At 40.4% G+C, this 21,899-nt stretch overlaps 1 long non-coding RNA gene across 4 annotated transcripts in view; it reads left to right on the forward strand.

Annotated features, from left to right (window-relative positions):
• The first annotated feature begins 1,228 nt into the window (after positions 1-1,228).
• The window catches only part of LOC140554782 (uncharacterized), a 367,378-nt gene continuing 346,707 nt past the window's right edge, over positions 1,229-21,899 (forward strand). For all 4 annotated transcript variants that reach the window (XR_011979644.1, XR_011979642.1, XR_011979645.1 and 1 more), the window contains exons 1-2: positions 1,229-1,449; positions 11,546-11,716. This is a non-coding gene — a long non-coding RNA (uncharacterized lncRNA). The remainder of the gene's footprint in view (positions 1,450-11,545; positions 11,717-21,899) is intronic.

Below are 21,899 nucleotides of genomic sequence, written 5' to 3' on the forward strand. Positions count from 1 at the left end.
GGAACATGAATATTAGCCGTAAAGCCCTAAAAACTCGTATGTTCAGCAAATATGAGCTAAGGAGGTGGACAGGTAGATAAATCCTAACTCCTATTTTACATCTAGTCTGTGTTAAAATCTGATTATCTGATAATATAATTATAATAATATTTTAAGCTAATATTACTAAAGCAGGTGGAGTCAGGTCTAGTCTGTGTTCAAATCTGATATGCTAACTGTAAACCTATGCGATCCTAGTTTAACCTAGTTATGTTACAGTCTGATCATCTAGTTATTTTGAGATGAACAGGTGAATAAATCATAATTTTCCTTTTTTTCTGCAATATTTTCCAGTTTCAGATCTAGTCTGTGAAAATCTGATATTCTAGTTGTAAACCTATTTTGTATTTTTGGCTAAAGTCTTGAGTCTTAAGCAGGTGATCAGGTAGTTAAAATCCTGGCTCTTCCTATTCCTTTATTTCCTTTCCAGTTTCAGATCTAGTCTGTGTTCAAATCTGATGCGAATTGTAAACCTATATGGTTTTATTTTAACCTATGTTCATATATGATTATCGTAAGATTATCGTAGATTTTTAGCTAACATGACTTAAGGAAGCGGACAGGAGGTGGACAATTATTTTCCTATTTCTTTTATATGTTTAGTCTATAATAAAATCTGATGCTAATTATGAACCGATTCTATATTTTCAGCTAACATGTCTTAAGCAGATGAACAGGCAGGTAAACAGCTCTTTTCTTTCACATATGTCATACCTGGTTGGTTTAATGAATGTATTAATAGTTTATAAATACTGTGATACTTTAAATATTTTCATGATTTATTGAATTTTCATATACCTATTATTAATATATACCATTATGCAAGAGCTGCAACCACAGTTTTACCATTTTGATTTTAAGCTGAGGTATGACCCTTGTGTCAAATTGTACACTACACATGTAATACATTTGACTGTTTATTGCTTCATATATACCATACAATGGGGCTTCCCATAAATTTCTCTTTTTTGCATTTGTTTTGTAAATGTATAGGCATTCGTTTCTCATTCACAATTTCTGCAGCACTGCATTTAAATCTCATAAGCGGTTAAACATTTACCGTGCTCATTGTGCAGAAATACTCAAAAATTCAGCTTTGTATAATTGCCTTTAAGCATTCGCTCATATTAGCAGCCTGGAGTACAGCATTCGAGTGCATTATTATATAGGCGATTGCTTGTGAGGAGTGTGTCAACCGTGCATGCAACACATTGTGCCTAGAGAGATTGATGTTTTGTCATCCACCTGCTTCAAAGCTGTAAAACCAGCCGCAGCAAAGGCAAACCTACCCAGCTCCAAAATCCAAACAAAGAAATCTTAGTGGGCTGTTTACATATCAGTGGAGGGATATATGGGCTTGTGCTGATGTGGTGCCAGAATGGTTGAAAGATTTCAGTCCCTGCACAACGGGTGAGTGTTAAATGCCTTTTTTTGTTTGCTACAGCGAGGGACAATTTAAGGCGATTTTGGCTCTGGCTTTGGTTTTGAGAGGGTAAGCCTGGCAGCCCCGCACACTGAGCGATGCTTTCTCACCCTCGCATGCAGATTGCTCCAGCCATGCACTGCACAAGTCTAATGGCATTTCGGAGTTAAAGATTTATGCAATTATGCCTTTTTTTGAACAGCAGAAAAAAAATGCGTCGCCTATTTCTTTTCTTCCTACTGTTCCTCTGTTCCGACGTCTAGCTTTCTTTTATACCTTTTGAGCAGAGTGATCTATTGTGCCTTGTTTATCGCCAGCCATGGTCAGTTCTCTGGAATGCAATTGGCTGGAACTACATCGTGTGGGTCTTGCTCCCTGCTTTTTTTTTTCTCTCTCCCTCTCTCTCTAACAGATTCCTTTGAAGCGAGACAAGAGCAGGGGTGCCCGGTTTATCGCGCCTCTCTCTTTCACTCTCCCTCTCTCCTCGCCATGCATGCATCTGAACGAGAATAGGGAGCTATTGTTCTGTAAGGATGTCAATGTACGGAGTGGACCGAGTGTATAAAGCCAGTTAAGACATTTTGAAGACAGATCTGCAAATGCATATTTGATGTTTTCATGGAGGGGTGCTTAAAGCTTGCTTTAGCTGTCTTCAGTTCCTGTTCAGTATAGGCGTTCAGTAGTATAGTAGTTTACATTTGACTTATTTGACATAATTATGTTGTTTTTTTATTATGTTATATGACATTAAATTATATTATAGTGTAATATTTAATGTGTTACCTAACGTTACATCATTGGTTGTGTTTAGTCCAAAAATTTTCATTTTTGCCCTGTTTGTGTGACTCCTATGCAATCCATATTGAACTTTTGAATTATGCTGTGCAGACTCTGGCATACGCATTATTTTCAGCTTTAGCAGAGCTCCCTTTGCTGCCCATTATTTGAACGACTAGTGTAATGAGACGGATCAAACCCTGGTCTGGGGCTGACCAGGGACGCCATGCGTGTCAGCTATTTGGCCGGTGTCCTGGACTGTCATTAGGCTCTCTTTATGGAGCCATTCAGACTGTACATGAGGCACAATATGTCAGAGGAAGTTAAAGTGTCCCAGCCCACTCTCCTGGTTCCCCCTCATTTACGGTGTGTGCAGTGACACTACTGGCCAGCAGCCTGTGCCATGCGTGTGACAGGACATTCTGTGCAGTGTTTCATCAGCAGCCAAACACATGAGTGTTAAATACCGTTTGGGTACAGATAGCCAAAATCAGGAACTCTAACCCAAATACACATTCAGCTGTACTTGACAGGCTGGGCATTTGCCTGTGCTCATGAAGAATCGATCATAGCAGGAGTGTGTGTCGTAAGAGACGAGTAGCTGCATTTGATCCTGTTATCCTCAGCTGTTACCGCACTGGCACCCATCCACACCAGTGTGTCTGAATGAGCAACATGGCTAATTTGCTGTGTCATGCGCTGGACCAAACCCTTTCCTCCTGCAAGTGAGGCAGACAGTGTGAAGACTTAGCCTGGATTACAGGACTTCAGAGATAGCGACGAATCCAGCCTCCTGTCCGACATGAATTGATCGGATTAGAAAGGGTGGATTCCATCCCTGAGGGGAAACCAAGCAAGTTGTATATAATTGACTTTTTCCCCCCTATGTCTTGTGGGCAGGGTGTGCTGGCAAAGGGGAATACCTCATAGAGTAAATATCAGAAAGGGCCGTGGTTTGATCAGTCGGTGAAGGCTTAGGGATCCGATCAATACTGCAGTGTTGAGTTGGAGCTGCAGCTCTGGGACACAGTGCAGGGTGGACTGAAGAGTGTGTATGTGTATATACAGTGTCTGAAATTTGTGACACTGATTCTCGAAGAGTGTAATATCACAAGGATTCATAACAAAACTATACTTTTCAAAAACACAAAAACACCATCTGACCATTTATTGTTTATTAGACTAGGCACATCTTTTAAATCTTTTTTTAACCATCGCAAAATGATTCAGTTTTGATTAAACCAAATAGTGTAAACACAGCCTAATTTACCAGGAGAGGTTTGACAGTAAGGTGAGGAAATATAACGTATAGACGTAGGACAATGCCTTTCTTTCTTTTTTCGAATATTGATGTTCAAATCGTAACTATCGTCCGACACTGATCGGTAATTTTATTATTACTAATCTATAAAATGAAAAAAAGTAATATTTGTCTTGTCTGTCACGATTACTTGATTAAATTTGATTCTGTAAAATAATTAAAGATTTTCTGTAAATCAGGTCTAAGCTGTAATTCTCTACGATACAAACTAATTCATTGGGACCAGTGACTGTCAAAAACATGGACGACCTGTTTTCATTCTCTTCTGTTCTGTAGAAATTAAGTCCAAATTGTCTGCCATGTTGTCAAATTTACAACCAGAGTCTGTGTAGGCCAGACTCACGTATTCATTTGGTAGACCCGCCCCTTCTTAGAGCGCTTTTATTGAGCTTACAGTGCAGAAGCAGAGCAGAATCATCCCTTAAATTCCCAGTTTGTCTGCTAAGTATAATGTTTCAACAGTAAAAGTGCAGTTCAGGTAAATTCTACTACAACTCAGCTACTCCATGAAATAAACAAAAAGGGCATAATGCAGGTCCTGCAGATGGTCTCTTTCAGCCAAGGCTGTCAATCACTTCATTGCTAATTGTAACCCCGCCTTCTTATGATATAAGAGAAAAATGTTTTAACAGCACAACTTCAACTGGCCCTTTTAAGTGGTAAACAGGGTGCACATAGGACATTGCATTAAGCCGTATTCAGCTTTTGGATTATTATACACAAGGGGGCGCTATTAGCACTTAAGTTGCTTTTGTGTGCATCACTTAAATAGAGGAAACCCACAGCAGGATTGTACGTTTATAGTTTTAAATTATATACAAATTTATACACACTCATTTTTGAGTGTGTGTGTGGCTAATTTGTGAGTTTTCCCTTTTTCCCCCTTTTTTCATCCACCCCAGGTGCAGATAGAACCATATATTACATTTTTTCTTTTTGCTTGAAAAAGGGGTTGCTTCTCTAATGTCTTCGGTCTGGCTGATGGACACAATGCATTATATTTTGCTGTTAACTTAAACTAGTTCAATTTACTTAAAATCACGGACGGTTATTGCCTTGAACACTTAAGTTACTTAAATGGTTCAAGCTTAAAAAACGTAATATTTAAGTTTTAGTGATTAACTTTTTTTTAACTTCATACTTTCAAGTCATCCATACCGTTGGCAAAATATTTTTACAGATAGTTATTGAAATTGTTTACATTGAGATGATAATGCCAAACCTTGTTGTAGTTCTATATGATCACTTAACGTGATCATACACATTTTAACACATTCAGATTAACAAAGGTATAAAGGAAAGAGTGGAAAACTTAGATGCACAGTCTTATTACTCTTTAATTTATTAATACAATACTTTATACAATATATAAACTATAAAATATACAGTTGTTTACATTAGTGCTTGCAGATAGGCATTAGTTAAGAATGTTGAATGTACATAAGGTTCAAAACACTATATTTTACAGTAACTTGAAATCCCTCTTTAAGTTATCTAAAACCAAAATCTCAATTAAAGTAAATTACTTTAGAAAATGCATGTAGATGCATCCTTTAATATCAGTTTCTCCTAATAAACTAACAGCATCTTACCAAAAACTGATGGCTGAATCCTGTGTTGGTGCATGAGTGGTCACTGCAGCACCCTGTAATCATAGAAATACACTCAGCAAAATACACAATCGAGCTGAACTCCCAAGGGAAGGTAGCCTGGAGGAGTGGCAGCACCCTGATGGTAGGTGAAAGAAGAAAGATGCACCCAGTAAGCAAGAAGATGATGCCAATGGGAAAGATGGGAGTTTTACTCCATATTGTTCAAAGGTTGCATACACTCATGAAAATGACATTTTAGTAACTGAGTGATTCTAGTCCACATTTGCTGTACATAAGCAATGATAATGAAAAATCAAGAAAATTATTTAAGTAAACTAAGTAAACGTATTGTAAGTTGTACTTATCAGCCTTTATTATGTAATTATTTGAGTAAATAAAAATAAGGAAAGCCCAAACAACTGATGTGTATTTAACAGTTACACTGTAAAATGTTATGAAAAAGGTTGAGGCAGTTAGTTCGATTTGCTGGGTTTCTGCTCACTTTCTTAATTGCTTTACCCGGCATTTGGGTTAGAGTGAAACCAGCGCTTAGCTAGGTTGTGAGGGGTCCCCTCACCCTGCTGACAGTAGCCCACTACTGCACAAGCACTAGCTACCTCACTTTCTGCTCGCTTGCAGGTAAATAGGCTAAATGTAAAATTCCTAATGGCAGAGGATAATGGACAGAGAAGATTTGCGAAGGTCACACACTTAATGTGAGTGCTTCTAATTAAATTAGACAAAGTAAGGATTATGAAGATGCATGTTTGACTGAATACCAATGGTGCTTCTCCTTGTTTAATTAGCTAGCATGTAGCTAGTAATAATAATAATAATAACAACAATAATAGCTATAATATAATTATTTGATCATTAATTTATAATATTTATAATGTAATAATTAGCTATGTGCATCTGATAGTTTTAACGCTAGCTAGATTGATGGTTTAGCAAGTCAGCTAGCATACCTCAGTAAAACACTCCCCTTTTACCACTAAAATAAGTTACGCACATTCTGGCTTTCACTGCAAATCTTATTTTCTTCCATTATTAAAATGAAAGGCTTGATATTTTTCTTACCAGATTCTATTCAGATTTGGTCATTTCATCTTAGTGGGGCAGTGGTGGCTCAGCGGTTAGAGCGCCGGGATATTGATAACAGGGTTGTGGGTTCGATTCCCGGGCTCGGCAAGCTGCCACTGTTGGGCCCTTGAGCAAGGCCCTTTACCCTCTCTGCTCCCCGGGCGCTGGAGTTGGCTGCCCACCGCTCTGGGTGTGTGTGTGTACTCACTGCCCCTAACACGTGTGTGTGTGTGAGTGTGTGTTCACTACCAGATGGGTTAAATGCGGAGGACACATTTCGCTGTACAGTCCACACTGTACAGTGACGAATACGTGCACCTTTATCCTTTATCCTTTATCCTTTAAAGGGTGCAGTAGTTAAGGGGGTTTAAGGTGGTGTGATACTACCAACTGACCAGCTGACTTAGTTTAAACACACTTGGGACTTTGAGCTTGAGTCAGGTGTGTGTGTGTGTGTGTGTGTGTGAGAAGAAGGAGTGTTTGTAGTCTCTGCTGCAGACTTAGTTTATGGTACAGGTTGAGCTGTAGTAAACCTTACATAAAACATATATTACATATTAACTTCACTGCATTTCGTCATTCGTCTGGGACCAACGTGGTGTAGTAACATTATCTGTATCAGGTGGATGTAAGCAGAATGAGCACTTCCAAGTTTTAATGTAGAACATGAGTCTTTTTTATGTGTTGATGTGCAGCACAAACATGTGAACTGTTCAATTTGTTCATTTTGACTATTTCTTTATTGTTATTATTATTTCCTAAAGACTTTTTATGCCACTGCTAAGCTGTTGCTATGGTATGTATATAGGTGGTTGCAGTGGGGTTGCCAGATAGTTGCTGTGGTATTTAATTTAATTGATATTCAAAAGAAATTGAACAGAACAAGAATGATAAACAGTATAAATCAGATAATGTTGTTGGTCATGTATTACTATTACTACTACTAACAACAACAATAATAATAATAATAATAAATGAATAAATAAATAAAGAAATAATAAATAGACAACCCAGCATTTGTGGTAAAATGGACCCAGTACTGGGTAAGAAAAGACCCTAGAGTTGGGTCACTGGAACAACCAGCAGTGGCTAAATGACTGAATCCAACCAGAGTTAAAATAAGCCAGCATGTGTTCTGTCCAGTATTTACCCAGCACTGCTTTGCCACATAACCTGGGTTGTTTCAACCCAGCACTTAAATTCAAAAATACTTTACTGGAAAAAGATGAACAAAGGTGCCTTGAGACGTTATTACCATAACCATAACCATTACCATTAACACTGGCACTAACCATAACACTACCAAAAACACTGTCGCAAAAAATAGATGCATCCATCAGATTGTTTCTTCTGCGTAAGGGATACCTTTTGGGCAAACCATTGCCAATGAATAAAAAACTGTACATTTTTTATATACTATTTTTGTATTTTGCTTTTGTTGTACTAAAAGCTTGTGGATTAGACAATGCTGATACTGATCTGCTCTGTTTTTCGGAGGTTTAGAAATAGCAGTTTTTGAAGCCTTTAAGATGTGCACCTAAAAGTAGGCTCTCATGCTTTAACCACTCAAACATTCTTCTGCCCCACATGAAGAGAGACACGGCTAACAACATGACATCACACAGCGTGAGTGCATGCTATTTCGGGCTAGATTTGTTACAGGATGGGATCTACAAGCATTTTCTGCTGATATTTGCCTAACAGAGACAACTGTCAATACCTCTGTGACATCTCTAACCAAAATGGACTATTTTAGCTTAGTTAGTTCGGATCCCTGGTTATACTTAGCCTGAGGCTGATACTCATTCAGTATCATATCATTTAAAGCAACATTATGTAGCATTTCTACCTTAAAATAGCAGCTTCGAGATCATTCTGAAGTAATAGGGAGAATAGTGTCTCTGTCATTGCTTCTCTGGGCTTGGCACACTCCTAACTGCACTATATAATTTTGGTGATGTATGTATGAAATATGTAACACTGCTTAATCCGAGTCAAAGTAATATTACTCTATCTTGTCAGTCCACATGCTTTTTTTACCCTCATTGACAGATTTTGATAATAATTTTGAAAATAATTGAAAATAATTAAACAGCCTGTGGCCCGCTAATGGGCTGAAAGTGTTATTACACTTTATAACTATTATTACCAAAGAATAGCCCCACTAGGTTGTACAGGATTCCCTGTAGTTACTGAATAATACACTGTAGTGTGTAAAAAGCCTTTCTGCGTTAAGTGGTTAACCAATAATATCATGTTTCACCTCCTCCTCTCACCACTCCCACCTATCCTCAACTCCATGTTTCACCTGGAATCACAGAAATTACTGTATGCAAACGAAATGTGTTATGATATCTGATTCCCACTGACTGTAAATCAGATGATCTAATTTAATCGAGTAATCGTGACAGCCTCAGTCATCAGTATAAAGCTTGCATGCACGTCATTTGGATGTGAGCAAAATGTGCTGTGTCACCGTTAGAACAATGTTGGAAATGGTTTGCTACTCTGCAGCAGTCTTTACCATGCAGAAAAATTTCTGCTCAGCTGCAGTCTCTGCCATACATCTTAAATGGGTTGCGTGTGCATATATTTACATACAGGATATCAAACAAGATCATCTGAAAATTCAAGTGCGGTTGCCTGCAGCTGTTTTGTGAGTACTGTCGTGTTTGTGTCAGAAACAAAGATCAATTGTGTTGATTTTATCAATTATATTAAGCATATTCTCTAATTAATATGTTAGCCGTAAATGGGTAGGAGAGCTGATTAAAGATTGTGCAGGGCAGCCGCAAAGTGTACTTGACGTAATTATATCGTGAAGAGTGAGTTCCTGTTATCAGCCCGTGCTTTTGATTATGATTTTTAGCTATAGTGTCTGCATTCCTGTGTGTGTGTGTGTGTGTGTGTGTGTGTGTGTGTGTGTGTGTGTGTGTATGCAACCTGCTCTCATAGTGTGCTAGTGTGTATTTGTATATGCGTTGTATGTGTTTGTATGTGTGGGTGTGTGAGCCGGTGTGCGTATGAGAGAGAGTAAGTGATTAACACGGGCAGCGTATAAGTCATGAAGGCTTTCATGGTGACAGCTCTGAAAGCTCTGTTTTAATTACAGACAAAGTCACACCTTCATTTCTTTTATTCAGTTTAGGGAACTGGGAAATATAGGGGCTTGCAAATGGCAATTAACAGCTAGTTTTTGCCAGTACTTTTTATTAAAATACATATATATATACACACACACACACACACACACACATATATATATATATATATATATATATATATATATATATATATATATATATATATATATATATAATGGCAAAAAAAAATTTAATAGAAGTCAATGTAAAAAGATAATTTTGGAACATTACTATTGGTCCATTCATCACGAAATTCTGGCACAATATAAAGAGCAGCTGTCAGTTTCATATTATGTCAAAAAAATAGATCTCTCACACACATAAATTAGCGGGGGCATTTCGAAATGGGAAGAAATATCAATGTCAAAGTCAATGATCTGAATGACACCTGTGCTGTTTGTGTGGAATGCACTAAACTAATGTAAAGCAAGTAAATAGAACAAAATCTTTGTTGATTTAATGAGGTCATTTCATTTTCAGGTTTGTCATTATATGGGAGGCTGTGTGAAATATTGTGATTCTCCACATAACCACATGTAGAAACGCAGCACCTCTGTCATTTTGCCAAGGAATTAGGTTCACCTTAATGGATCAATTTTTTTATTATTAAAGCCAAGTCTCTGTGGTGCAGTGTAATGCGTTCTGCATTGATCTCCCTCCAACCTTTTATTGCCATTACTCCAGTGGCACTCACATTTAAAAGATATGTTCACAAGAATAAAGATTTTACAAAGTGACAGAGAGATAAATAACCTTATAAAGTACAGTGCTCACATTTTCAGTAAAGGAGACGTGCTGGAGAGAAGTCAGCAGAGCACTCAGACTGCAGAGACGGCACAAATTTCCAAGCCATGACCATTAAGATTTGTGATTGTGGCCAACGCTGCTGTTAGTTGAGCGTGCTGTTTGACTGGCTGTTTGTTGGAACTGTTTGGGGTTTGGTGTGTCTCCTCACTGGATTGAAGCTGAATTGCTTTTGCTGCAGTTGAGCAAGCAAAACTGTGCCCTGCTTCTGCTACATTATCATTCACACACATTTGACTTGACCTTTGGAGTTCGGAGTCGCCGAACTGTACTACAGGGACGATGTTTGAGCAGTGTACCCCCCAACATTTTCTCTCACGGTGGAGTTTGATTCGGACATGGGCGTAAAACCAAACGAAAAACAAACAAACCAACAGAAATGGTGCTCTGATGCAGTAAAAGGGCCAGAAGCGCATGGAGCTCGTATTGACCAAATCTGTGAAAATGAACCCGAGAGTTCAGGACATAATGATCGCAGTACACTGGGTCCATGAGCTGTGCCCGTGGGCTGCCCAATCAATAGCCCATCAATAGCTTTTTATTAAAATTGTTTGCATGGAAATAAAAATCCATAATGTTTTGTTGAGAAAAAAACCTGGAATGCCATTTATATATTTATATGTTGGTCAGATGAGTGCAGAGAAATATTGGTTGATATGCATGATAGAATTAGAGCTTTGTACGTTTTTGCATGTTATTGGAAACCCCCTCCCCTCCCACCTTTTTAAATTGATTTTCCTGAGAGATGCATTTGTGATGATCTTATTTTCACTTATTTCAACTAAGCTGAATGAACTATCACATTACTGCCATATTAAGACCAGATTAATAACACAAGTAATTATTATACTTCAGGAAGTAGCAACGTGCTGCATGGCTGCTATTGATTCAGCTTAGAGGAGCACTGCTTATGACTGACTGTGCTTTATTAGAGAATATAGTGTGTTGTACTGTATTGCTGTATGGTAAATACTGGAGGCCCTTTTAAGGAAACCTTTTCCAACAATATGAAATATGAGGCTTTATAATTCTCACCAGTGAAACCTGTGACCCAGCAAGCTTCTTTTTTCCCCCCTCCTTTACTTTCCCTTCCTTTCCTTTCTGCATTGTTCCGAGCTTAAATCAGATCTATAGTGCTCCCTCAGTGATAGACCATTAGACATATAATGGAATTTGAAGAGCGTCTTTATTTAGAACAGCCATTCTGGAGATTACTGAATAAACTACCCACCTCTTCTCTTCGCCGAGCTCGGAAAGGAGAAAGAGGGATGAAAAAAGAGAAAGCAAAGCAGATAGGTGTGGAGGCTGAAAGGGATGTACAGTGCGAGTTACATTTGCCAGGGTTTGTGTCTTATCTTTGCAGAAGAGGGGGAAAATCAAAGCGCGGAGGGCTTGCGGGAGCGGCAAGGGGAAAAAAAAAACTGACAGAGAGGTGAGGAGCGCCGCAATGGAGGACGGCTACTTCCTGTTCCTGCTGAAGTGACCCGCAGGTCTGAGGAGGAGCGAGAGAGAGAGGGAGAGAGAGGGAGAGAGAGTGAGTATGAAACAAGTATGGAAATAACAATGGGATACAGTGGGTGCAGAAAGGGACATATCCAGCAGAATGTGATTGCAGTGCAGAGGCCAACTGGGCAGCTCTGAGGCTATCAGAAGGTCCAGGTCACCTCCGGAACCCAGATTTAATTGTTCTGCTTTTTGCTGAAGTGCTGTTTGCCGTCACTAATGCAGGTTTATGCCACTGCTGTTTCTCCTTCTGCTAATGGACGTTTGTTGGGGTGCTGAAATTCTGTTCAACTGATTGATGTGCTTGTCTTAATTTTTAGGACGAAGAATACGTCATTGCGAAATCTTTAGTGGATTTACATTACAAGATAACGTACAGCACCAGCTCTTCACAGCTCGCTGTGTGTTATTAACGAAAACAGCCTTATATCTTAATAAATATATGTATACTTAGTTATTATTATACTACTTACCAGCTTTTATAATTATCGCCCAACAAATGATCCCCCACTAAACCCACTGCAGTCACACATGCCAACCAAAAGAGGGCAACATGATTTCAGAATTCCTCAGCTTAGCCCGAACGCTATTGTGGAGGGTGGGTTAAACGTGTAAGTAACAATAATTTACATTTGCGCTCAGAACGGCTTCCCTGCGCTGTCAGTCAGCAGTTCAAAGCAGGTCCACACACTTGGCAACAAAGGAGGGTGTTGTCACATCTGTGAGATTTTCCACACTGGAATGAAGTTCTCTGCAGTCATGGTGTCTTCATGAAAGGACCTTGCCATGGTGGCAGCGGAGTAAAGACAAAGGAGACATTAAATGTGCCCGTCTCCTGAGAAACGAACGCCTCCACTCTCCGTGCTGCTGCCAAAGATCACTCGGATAAGATTCTTTTACATTTAGACACTTCTTGTTTTAGGGGGATTTAATTGAATTTGACTGTCTTTGCGAGAGACACAAAAAAGAGAAGATTTGGCATTTATTAGAAAACCCACTGTAATCTGTGTTAATGATAACAGAACATGGGCATGCTTCATGTTTGTTTTTTCACTCATTTCTGGGCATAGATCGAAAAGGAAGGAGCACATTTATGGCAGAACTGCACGAGAATATCTTTGTCATAATGTTGCCATACTTCTCCATTGCTTCTTGCATGTGGAATGTAGTGGTGGATAGATGTCTAATAAGATGTTCCTCAGACTGTTTTTGAATAGTGTGTACAGGTAGTAGAAACGAACCTATCTGAACCTATCTCTTTTTTTATATACATGGGTGTGTCTGTGTGTGGGTGTATGGTAAGCTCACTCTGGATCTACATACACAAAAAACCCCAAAACAAAACAGGCGTGGATTTGGCACCGTGTACAGCCTTTGTTCCTGGGCAGAGGCCACTGCAAGAAGCAGTGACAGGGTCAGCTACACTTTATCTTCTGACCAGCAGAGGGAGCCTCTTTAAGAAGAGAGCCCCACAGAGCCAATACTGGACAGAAGAAAGGGCAGTTTTGTATGAGCCCCATAATAAAGTATGTTTTTTTTTATTTAATTTAATTTAATTTTATTTTTTTTATTTATTTAGAAATGTATTTTCACTGGGTAGTATTATTTACATCTCTGTGTTAATTGCATTACAAGGACAATTATGGAGCCAAATTGCCAAATATCTAATTTTCTCGAATTTTATTGTTTAATGATTAAGATACCATAACAATTGCACAATTTACAAGCATGCCTTTTACCGTCTACAGCAGTGTCTCTCTCTTGTTTTATTTATTTTATATATTTTTTATTTCATTTTATTATTGTATTTACTATTTTTTCAAATTTGCCATCTTGTGCTTATTCCCTCTCACTTTGTGTGCTCTCAATCTCCCCATCACTCCTGTCACTTTTATTTCCATAACAGCAATGCACATGTAGCACAATTCAATTAGGCTGGACATGCTGTACAATTAGGCTTTCCTGTTACGGAATTTAACGGTAAATTACTTGCATATTTGCCAGTCATTTGCGAGTGTGGTCTGATTCATTTGACTCTCAGTTCACAGTCTAGAGCAGGAGTGAGGGTAGAGTGTATATGGTTTTATTTACATCTTGAGGTAAAAATAAATATATATATCAACAAAAAATTATTTACATTTTAAATAAATGAGACACACCTTATAATATAAATATGAATATCAAATACAGCTCTGTAGAGATTCATCTTTGTTCTGTTGTGATCAGCTATGATTAGATTTTTTATTTTTAACTGTTGGGTATGTAGGTTGTTGTGAATTTGGTAGGTGCTGGATGTTGCATTAGGCTGTTGGACCCTCCTGTTTACTTCTGAAAGGAAACTACTCCACTTTAACGCTTCCCTGGAACAACTAATTACGGATTAGTTTCTCTTTTTTCTGTCTTTTGCGGTAACTGGGTTACAGAGTGAATATTTGTTGCCAAGATTTGCTGATGTGGACATTTCGTGTTGTTCTAAATAGCAACAACGAACAACTGCTTGTTTCTTATGTTTCACTAAGTTCATTGATTAGCATGCACAATAGACTGATATGCAAACTCTTGTGTGTTTTTTTTTTGCAGCAGAATAAATTTAGACTAGAAAACAGAGTTTTATTTGTAAAAACATTTGTACAGTTGCAAATTCAAGCAGATCATATTTCACTGTGTTTCTAATTGTCTTATGTTTACTTGCACCTAAATTGTCAATTGTTATTTATAGCTCAACGTGTGTTACACTTGTTCAGTCAGGGAAAAAAAGTGCTAGGCATCTGTTCCCACGTTCACACAAAGCAGTCTGGGAGCTTTTTTTTTTTGCGTGGTGACTCATTCCCTGTTTCTAATGGCTGCTGGTTATTTGTTCTCCGCCGCATCAAAAACGTTTTCTTGCTACAAGCTTTTGCACGGCATTCGCAGTGAGCGGAAGGGGAGAGAAGAGCGAGACGGTGAGACGGCATGGCACAGATGTGTTTGCCTTTTTTCCCCCCTTGCCTGCCTGGGTGGACGATGCCGCTAGTGGAGGAGCGCGGTTTTGCCTGCCGCTGAAACTGACACAACACCCTCCGCCGAGCTCCGAGCCAGGGATGGGTCTAATCGACGCTGGCAGAACATTCTCTGCTTAATTTTAGCCATAATGACTGAGAGGGGTGAAATGATACTTTAAAGGGGAGTAGGGGGGTGGGTGAGAGGCACTGAGTGAGAGAGGGAGAGAAAGAGAGGGAGAAAGGAGAAAAAAAAAGGAGAAGGAGAGAACTTGAAGGTGATTAGTTGTTCTGGAGAATCTTGGCTGTGGAGGCAGGAACACTAATCCTTGCTTTGGTTGGAGCCATTTTGCGCAGTAGGTCCCTGATTCCGCCCCCTCTCAATTTTAAGACCCGTGTCAAGCTCAGGCTCCTCTCCCGCGCCTCACTGCTCTCATTTCCTATGCCTTCTGGCGAACTCTGCTATTTATAAGAAATCATTTTTCTTCCTCGCTTTTATTTAATTCTTTCCTACTTGTTTGATTTTCTGCCCTGGTTAGGAAGGTGGCCAGATGAGTGGCAGAGATCCAGAGGGTTCCACCACTCAAAATCCTCTACTGTGTGTGTGTGTGTGTGTCACCAACTCCCCACAACACCACCACCACCTCCACCACCACCCTCCACCTACCCAACACACACTCCCTCCGTCGCACATACACCAATAATCCCAAGCATATAGCCCTGAGCCTGAGTCTTCTTGTCTTTCTCTTCATCCATTTTCGTCAAAAGCACCCATCTCATCCCTGCAGATGCCAAGGGCTAAGCCTAGCGCAGTTTACTGATTGCAAGATGGCTAACTACGTTTCAGATCCAGATCGTGGTATTTGTTTTCATTGATAGGTGTATCCAGATCAAAGTAGAGCTGAAGGCCCTTGCATTGATGCTCATAGTTTTTCCGTGTGCGTACGCTGCTTTGAATTCAGTCATATTTCATGTTGGGCTCAATATTCCTTTGTGCTTTGGCTGTGCACAGCAGCATTGGCCATTTTAAATGTAGAAAAACAAACACACTTGCCCAAAAACCAAAAGATTGATTTCAGTCCTCATTGGTTGGTTTTGGAGAATCTTCTATGGTAAAATCACTCCAGTGATATTTATGAATCGCTGTACAGCTATACACTTAGTTAAAGCGGTCTAAAATAGACGGTTGTCGTGCAGAAAAGAAGGAAAACACTAGTATGAAGAAAAAAAAAAAGATTGCAAGATTGCAAAACCTCTTGCAGTTCATTTGGCATACAAAAGTCCATAGTAAAAGCCCACAGATCAGTTGTCGCTGCTGTGAATGGACGTATAAAGCTGTGTTTGGCGAATGGTCAAACTGGGCTCAACAAAGGGCAGAAGCTGAAGATTATAAAGGACAGGATGAATGGTGAAATACCTGCTGCCGAAATGTTTCGTATTACATGAGTTTTATTGTGGTTTTACTCCTTTCTTTTTTCCCTGTCCCTCATTCCCCCCTCTACAGTCAGTAAAATTAATTTCCCTGACCTTTGAGTATCCAGAGCAGCGGGGCTGAAATTCCACACTTTATTATTGTGCCGTTTTATTTTACTATAAAATACGTGCAACAGGATAACGAGGGACCAGGGAATCCGCTTATTGATTTTTATTTCATGGCTAGAACTAATAATTAAAACAGAAGAAAACCAGCACCTGGTCCATGGGTGACTGGGTTTGGAAAAGAATGAATGTGTGCGGTTTAAGTTTGATCTTAGCTGCTATTTTGGAATGAGCGCATGCTAATTTACAGCATGTTATTTCGAAGCTCCATGCAGATGTGTGAATGTGATGCCTCTCAGGTTGAATTTATACAGCGGTGTAATCTGAAACATTTAATAACTTAAGGACTTGTCACCTGGTATTTTTCTGTGCTCTCGGTGCACGGTGTACCCAAGTGTGGAAAGAGGTGGTGGTGGGGGGGTGTGAAAGGTCATTAATAAGTGGTTCATAAGAGACTCAACTGTCTTGTTTTTAGTCTGGGTTATTTCGTATGTGCAGGGACAGAGTTGTGTATACAGGGTACACAGTGTATGCTACTGTGGTTTGTCCCAGTCATCATGTGGCTCTTAAACACCAGCTATGAAACATTATCTATCTATTATCTATACTATACTGGCAGAGTTAAAAGGCAACAGGAAAGGGATCTTCACCTTTACACTGTCTCTAATGGCGTGAACTGACTAATGCTCCACACTGCTCTGTGCTAATGCGCTTCAGAGTGTTGTCTTTAAGCCCTGCCACGGCTGTCCTTGCCAGTCTCATCCCATCAGTCGCCCTGGCGATGGGCAGACGTGGCAGGACAAAATTAATGAAGTGAAACTTTTACAGGCCGCAGTCACCTGCTGGCAGGAAACTTTATCAGAAGCTCTTAACGCGTGTTTGAGAAAAGTGTCCGCTGATAGATATTGATATAGATTTTAATAAATGTGCAAGGGATGGCACCTAAAATGCCGCTCACATAATGCAGTTTGACAGTGTATTTGTACTAATAACCCCTAAGAGTGGTGATAAAATAGTGGGTGCACCACTGTAGGCATGATTAATGTGGCTGGAGTAATTAAATTCCATTAGGCCCTGGGATCACCTGCCTGTAGAAGCGCATGGCAGGCCACGGTGAGCCATCCAGCCAGGACTGCACAGACTAATGCTTTTTAAAGCGCCGCTCCCAGCCCCAGAGAAGAATGCGCTAACGTAGGACATCTGCTCCCCGTTGATGGCTGATGGTATTGATGCATTGGATCATTAAGGGGGGGGGGGGGGGGGGGGTGTTGGGGGGGGGTACGAAGGGCTAAGATGCAAATGCGAACCTGCGTCTTTTAATGTTGAGCGCTGCGCAGGAGAAGAAGTGTCCAGAGCGGCAGCTGTGTCGGTGCAGAGCTGTAATCTCTGGGTGTCGCTGCTAGCAGGAGTCTAGCTGCAGGCTTTGCTGTAGCTGGGCTCTGTGGGAGTAGCTTTGCCCCGGGTGCGGTGTTGTGCTGTAGGTTTTTTTTTTTTTTCTGTTCCCTTTATTTTTTTCTCCGCAGCTTGTTTTTACCCTCTACTCCGTCCTCCCTGTAGATGAGCAGCCGCACAGCCCCCACTGTCCCCCCGCTGTTTTGCAGCAGATTCCTGAAGACTGGCATCATTGCGGGCAGAGAGAGGCCTGCGCCCTTTGCAAATGGCTACAGTAATGACCCACTTGGGAGGCAACAGTTCACCGTAACTGCGGATGTGTCCAGGTGCCGCAACATAAGCATTTCATTAAATATTGAAGCAACCGCTTTCAGTTACAGTGGCGGAAGAAAAAAAAAATAGGCATTTGGCAACATTCCAAAAGTGACTAAATGTATGGGAGTATGTGAGAGCTCCCTCTTTCTTTCTCTCTCTCCCTCCCTTGTTCTCTCTTCTTTTCCTGTCTCTCTCTCTCTTCCCGCCTCTCTCTGTCTTTCTCTCCCTCTCTCTCTCTCTCCTTTTTCTGTCTCCTCTCTCTCTAATCACTTTCTGGTTTTACTTGACCTTTCTTCTGCTAATTAGTTGCCTTCTTGAAATGCATTATGGGTAATCTATCTTGGGTGATCCAGCTTCCCACTTCCCGCTCCGGTAATCACTCTAAATGTATGAATGATTTATTCAGTGGAGCCATTTCTCACAATCTTAAAATACACAAACCATAAAATACAGCCCAATTATTACCTGGCTCCAGGAGGCCCTGGGCCGGTCCGTGCGTGTGCTGTGGAATCGTGGTGACATTGAGTGCGAGAGCTGTCTGTGATGAGCCCCCCCCCCCAAAAAAACCCAAACAAACAAAAAGAAACAAGCCGGGGAAAAAAACTCAGGGAGGAACTTGCAGCTGTCTCGCGACGCTGATCGCGCGGATGAGTGCGGTAATGGAAGGTGTTGAGGCTCTCGCGCAAGCGCCCATGCTGTGTTAAATACTGTCTGTACGGCGGTGTGAATGCGGCGTGTGCAAGCTTCTCTGACTTTTTACGCGCTTAGCTGCTGTGGGCCGGGCTTTTCAGGTGCTGAGGAAATTTAAGAACCGCAACCAAGCGAGAACTGACTACGTACACATTAACGAAGCCTTAACAAATCACTGAGCTCACAGTGTGTGTGTGTGTGCATGATTGTGTGTGTGTGTGTGAAACATGTTAAACTTCAGACTTTTGTCTGACATGTAGTTAATGAGAAAACCATTAGTGAGAGCTATTTGTAAAACAGATTGTGTGTAAGTGTGTGTGTGTGTGTCTGTGTGGGCGCACACATTCGTGTGTGTGTGGTTTTTGGGTGGGAGGGGGTTTATGTTTTGGGTAGTGCGGGTGTATTTGAGTGTGTTTTGGTGTGCGCATGCGCAGGTTGCCCACTGGAAATGGGCAGAGCAGATGTGTGGAGCTGAGGCCCTTGGCTGCTGCCAGCTCTTGGGATCCCGTGTTGACATGTGCCTTCAGGTGCACAACACCCCCCATTACACGCATAACAGAGTTACTCCCTTACAAGCAGCCAGAGCCAGAGAACCGTCTACAAGTCTCTACTCTCTCTCTGTCCCTCTCTCTCTTACACTCTCTCTTTTTCCCTCTGTGTGTGTGCCGTGTATCTTCCTCTCTCTGTGCAGTGTCTCTCTCTCCCTCTTTTTGCGGTCTTGTGCAGTCTTATCTAAAGAGTGTTATCTATCTTTCTGTGCAGTCTCCTTTTGACTATGTACAGTCTCTGTTTCTCTCTCTGTCTGTGTCTGTGTAGTCTGTTTCTCTCTGTGCAGACTCACCGTACAGTCTCTCTGTATATGCAGTGTCTTTGTCTCTGTGCAGTCTCTATTTCTAAGCAGTCTCTCTCTCTGAAATCTCTATCATTCTGTACAGTCTCTCACTAGGCAGTCGCTGCACAGTTTCTCTCTCTATGCAGTCTCTATTTCTGAGCAGTCTTTCTCTCTCTCTCTCTCTCTCTCTCTTTCTCTCTCTCCCTCTGAGATATCTATTATTCTGTGCAGTCTTTAGTTCTCTGCAGGTTTTTGTTTTCTATAATCTCTATATTTTTTAATAAGTTTTTTTCTGCAGTTTCTCCCTCTGTGCAGTCCCTCTCTTGGTGTGCAGTTTCTCTATGCAGTCTTTATTTCTGAGAGTCTCTTTCTCTGCAATTCTGTACAGTCTTTCTCTAAACAGTCTCTATTTTTGAGCAATCTTTCTCTGCGATCTATATAATTCTGTGCAGTCTCTTTCTCTGTGCAGTCTCTATTTCTGAGCAGTCTCTATCTGCGATCTCTGTCATTCTGTACAGTCTCTTTCTCTGTACAGTCTCTATTTCTGACCAGTCTCTATTTCTGAGCAGTCTCTATCTAAAAGGTAAAGGTGCACGTATTTGTCACTGTACAGTGTACAGCGAAATGTGTCCTCCGCATTTAACCCATCTGGTAGTGAACACTCACACACACACACACACACACACACACACACACACACACACACACACCCAGAGCGGTGGGCAGCCAACTCCAGCGCCCGGGGAGCAGAGAGGGTAAAAGGCCTTGCTCAAGGGCCCAACAGTGGCAGCTTGCCGAGCCCGGGAATCGAACCCGCAACCCTGTTATCGATATCCCGGCGCTCTAACCGCTGAGCCACCACTGCCCACCTCTGTCATTCTGTACAGTCTCTTTCTCGGTACAGTCTCTAATTCTGACCAGTCTCTATTTCTGAGCAGTCTCTATCTGCGATCTCTGTCATTCTGTGCAGTCTCTTTCTCTGTACAGTCTCTATTTCTGAGCAGTTTCTATCTGCGATCTCTGTCATTCTGTGCAGTCTCTTACTCTGTACAGTCTCTATTTCTGACCAGTCTCTATCTGCGATCTCTGTCATTCTGTGCAGTCTCTATTTCTGACCAGTCTCTATTTCTGACCAGTCTCTATCTGCGATCTTTGTCATTCTGTGCAGTCTCTTACTCTGTACAGTCTCTATTTCTGACCAGTCTCTATTTCTGACCAGTCTCTATCTGCGATCTCTGTCATTCTGTGCAGTCTCTTTCTCTGTGCAGTTTCTCTAGTAAAAATAATATAATAATATATAATAAAAATGTTTACCTACATTATAATTTTTTTAATGAATTGACCTGCTTGGGGTGATGTGTGTATGTGTGTATGTGTGTTTGTGTGTGTGTGTGTGTGTGTGTGTGTGTATTAGGGCTGCATGGCATTGGGGAAAATTTGTTTATTTTGCAATGTATATTTTAACCAAATTTCACCAGAAGTAATAATAATGCACTCTTATGTATCCACAATTTAGCAGATATGATCTCCCTCTGGTAAATATGTCATGGGAAATGAGAACAGTGCAGAATGCTTTGCTTTGAATAAGCAGCAAAAAAGTTGCAGTAGCATGACGTGTTTGATATGATGCACCTGACATTGCACGCTCCTGTGATGTGACTATTGCACATGATGCTAAAGCACTTTTTGTTTTTTAGGAATCCTTAATTGTTTAAACACTCATTGAATGGTTCAGTGAACACATTTATGAATGTTCTTTTCTGATACACCTTCACCAACAACGCTGTAAAACTGTAGATTTCTTCTTCTTCAGCTCGATTAACACCTGCTTTTTGGTGTTCACAGGTTCAGGTTCACCTTTAATGAAAAGCCATTATATATTCACATTTAGGAAATATAACTTATTCAGGATTAACGGCTGCAGTTAATGCACTTAGATGTTGTTGATTATGCAGATACTCTCCAGTCTGTATATACATGTAAATGCCAGATTTATTTAAACACGCTTTTGCCATGTCTATACTTAGAATATTGATATTTAAGCTAATAGAGATAATATATATCTCTGAAGTACCTGAGTTATTTCTGTGCAAAATAAAAACTGATGTGGTATCGTTTTTTTTTTTTTTTTTTCTTTTCCCAGAGAAATAGTTTGTACAGGGCTACATAAGAATGTGCATCAATTAAGCCTGATGTAAAAAGAAAGGACAATTTATTGCTCTAAGGATTTATTCAATTTAACTCTGTAATTGCCTGCAATTCACATGCTCATTATATTACAATTTAGTGCATTTAACACCAGCTGTTATAGAGTTAATGACAGGAGCTATAGGGAGTCGCTCACATGATCCCAAATGACTCTGCACAAGGTGTAATTCCACATATTAAGTATGAGGTCTGATTCAAGAAATGTCAAAGGAATCAATTTCTGCAGTTAAGCTATACAAGAGACATGGGAGAGAGAGAAA

The sequence above is a fragment of the Salminus brasiliensis genome, chromosome 4, assembly GCF_030463535.1.
Source record: "Salminus brasiliensis chromosome 4, fSalBra1.hap2, whole genome shotgun sequence".
Taxonomy (NCBI): Eukaryota; Metazoa; Chordata; class Actinopteri; order Characiformes; family Bryconidae; genus Salminus; species Salminus brasiliensis.